Below are 3,448 nucleotides of genomic sequence, written 5' to 3'. Positions count from 1 at the left end.
TTATCGCAAATCTTAATTTATTTATTGCAAGTGTTGAGGTTCTCCTTAATTGCCCTAATTTCCACTATCTTCCCCACCATCTTTCTCTTACCCTAATTTCCACCATCTTTCTCTAATTAACAAAAGCCCTTTTCTTCCCAATGATTATCTACTCATTTACTATTACACACATAATTTACAATTTTATATGACTATTAGACACATAATTATTATTTAATTTGCATAGTTGTTAGAGGGGGCCGCGCGAACACAGGCCCCCAACTGCCACAAATTATGACGTACACTCTCCACGTAAGGGAGATGTTAGGCTGATGCACCTCCCGTGAGTGCAATGGAGGCCAACAACCTAGGCCATGAGCCTTCTTGATCGCCCATTGACCCCGTCCAGGTATGTATGAGTTTTGCAATCATTTTTCCTCTCTTTTAATGCACCAACCTCCACCTCCATCTTCTTCACTTCTCAATGTGGGATAAAAGACAAATATGACTCCGCAAACCAGTAACCTCATAGAGCTGGCTTCAATTTATAAGGTTTCTGAACAAAGATGAATTTCTTCAGACATATGGAGTGTGCTTATGCCAGAAAAGGGTACTTTCCTTTTAACCTTGCAAATTAACAAAAAAAAAAAGTCTATTGGTGGGTGATAAACTTCTTATTTTTAATTTAAATTCAAGTTTTTTATTATATAATTTGAAAAAGAAAAATTTGAATTTTACTTTTTAGATAAAAAATTATGTACCAACAATAAACTAAATGCTCGAATTTAAATTCAAGCTTAAATTAAGTGATTTACTTTAATTCGCTGGATAAAAGGCAATACTTTATTAAATGGAATTTGGAACAAGAAAAATTCAAGTTTAATGCAGATTCCAGGCTTGTGCATTCTGATTACATTACTTCTAGCTTCAAATTAAAATTTTAACTCAAAAAGGAACAGACCATATATTTACTGCACTAAAAGATCCAATAAATTTGCAACCCATTTTTGAATTAACATAATTTTATCTATACTTCTAATATGAAAAATACTCCAACATAAGTTTCATAAAAAAATATAAAAATAATTTTGAAAACGATCCAATAAATTAGCAACCTTTTTTGAATTAACATAATTTTATCTGTACTTCCAAATTGAAACATACTCAAACTTAAGTTTCATAATCAATATAAAAAAATTTGACCTTCAAATGAACATTTAATTGAACAAAAGATCAAAGCAAATAAATAAATATTAAACCTCCAACACTTCAAAACATATCGTAAGAAGCGCGCCATGCTCGCGCTGTAACGCAACCCTTAAAAACATACTTAGACTCGTATTGGGTGGGGTGCGCCAGGCCCAAGCTATAGTGCAACGCATGGGCGACACCTCAGATCCCCAGTAGCAAGCTACCGTTGTGGGCTCTTCCCCTAAAAAAATTAATTTAATATCATGTGGACCAATGGCCCACGTATCAGATATTAAACTGATAAGAACAGATACTACACTTGATCTTAGCCAAAAGGCCGAGAAAGGTATGCTTTGCTTTTTATGAGACTCGCCTCTTTTAAAGGCAGCTTCTTGCCCCTTGTCACGTATAGTTTCAATGTGGGATTTCGAACGAAAGAGAATTATTATCAAATGGGTTATTTTTTGGACATAATTGTTAAATTAAGATATGTATCGTGTATTGATATCTTATTTTTTAGTATCGAGTATCATATTATAAGATATAGTAAAAATTTTAAAATTAATTATAAATAATATTTATACATGTAAAATAAAATAAAATATACTAACACTTTTAATTTTAATAATAATTACACGTAGATATATTAATTTTTAAAGTGAAATTTTGTCAAAAAAACTATTTTTCTAAATATATAAGTCTTATCGTTAGTCAATTATCAATGTTTCTATTGATTTAATGACATAATAATATTTTTAAGATAATTTTATCTTTTATTAATTTGAAACATTAACATTATATAAATTATAATTTTTTATTTTTAAATATTTTCTCATTTAAAAAAAAATCTTTCAGACCACTCGTGACCAATGGCACTCCTAGGGGAGCAGTAGATCTAGTGCTTTTGTGGGGAGCCAATTTGGGGCTCCTTGCTCCGATTTAGTGCTCTTTAAGGGAGCTCAGGTAGATGTGGTCGATCGGTGTAAAAAAAGGTCACTAGCCAACTGGAGAGAAAAGAAAATGTGAAAAAAAAAAAGAAAATATATATTTTAGACATTTCATGTTTAGGCATTAACGTCATTTACACATTTGGAACAGAATGTTTACTTTGAAAACTAGTGAATCTGTGTATAATTATAATTAAAAGTTAAAGATGTTAGTGTATTTTACTTTTAATAATGGTAGATTATAAAATATAAATTGAAAAGAGGATTATTTTTTAATTTAAACTGCCAACATATTTCTTAATAATATATATTTAAAAAAATATACATTTTTATATTAATTTATTAATTAAAAATTTAAAAACACTTATCATGTTGGAATAAAAAATAATTCAATTTTTTATTATTTTTATTTAAAATCTAAAGATTAAAACTAATTTAAAATAGTTTTAATGTTTCAATTTAAAAAATAAAAAAAAACAAATTTTCATAATTAATTAGATTTAAATTTGTAAAAAAACGTATCAACTATATCGTATGATACTTTTTGTATTATAAAATACATATCACGTACCATATGATATGATTTTGATATTTAATCAAATGCGATATAATTATAAATACAAATCAAATACTATACGTATTACGTATTGTATGATATTAATAAATATATTTTTTGATGCAGAATTGAATTAGAGGATTCGAATTCTATTTTTAAAATAGGTGGGGAGGAACAAGTAATCTATAAACTACTTAGAAACTTGGAACATGTTTTTTTTCTTAATCATTGTTATGGTAGGCTTAACCCGGTGGAAGAAACAATGAAGACATAGAGTTTTTTCTGGGCCACTTACTGACTTGCTGTGAAAGCACACCCAAAGAAATGTTGAAATTGTGGATTACGTGCCATAGTTTGCGACTGGGGTTAGTATCTATGGTTCATCATGAAAACTCCCTTTTCAATCATTAGAGTAGTCATGCAACAATGAGGATGTAAACGAACTTTCTTTGGCGCAAAACAGGGCTAAAGATTGAGAGAAACAGGTAATCTATTGAACTACTCTTGAACGTGTTCTTTTCTCAACCCTGTGGAACAAAGAAAGAAGACAGAGATTTCAAGTTTAGGAGAATTCTGGCGTTTTGAATATAGGAAACAAATTTTAAGAAGTGGCAGAATGGCAATGTGGAAAGCAAACCCAAGTTCATCAAAACTGTTCATAATCTGCAGAAATTCAATTAACTTTAATAAGTGCTTCATCAAGAAAACAGTTGGGAACTTGGCTTATGCAGGCCTCTCCTTTCTTTGTTACATGCATGCTTCAGTCGATTTAGAG

This window comes from Theobroma cacao, chromosome 5 (assembly GCF_000208745.1).
Source record: "Theobroma cacao cultivar B97-61/B2 chromosome 5, Criollo_cocoa_genome_V2, whole genome shotgun sequence".
Classification (NCBI taxonomy): Eukaryota; Viridiplantae; Streptophyta; class Magnoliopsida; order Malvales; family Malvaceae; genus Theobroma; species Theobroma cacao.
The sequence above is the reverse complement of the archived record's forward strand: the minus strand, read 5'-3'. Positions refer to the sequence as shown.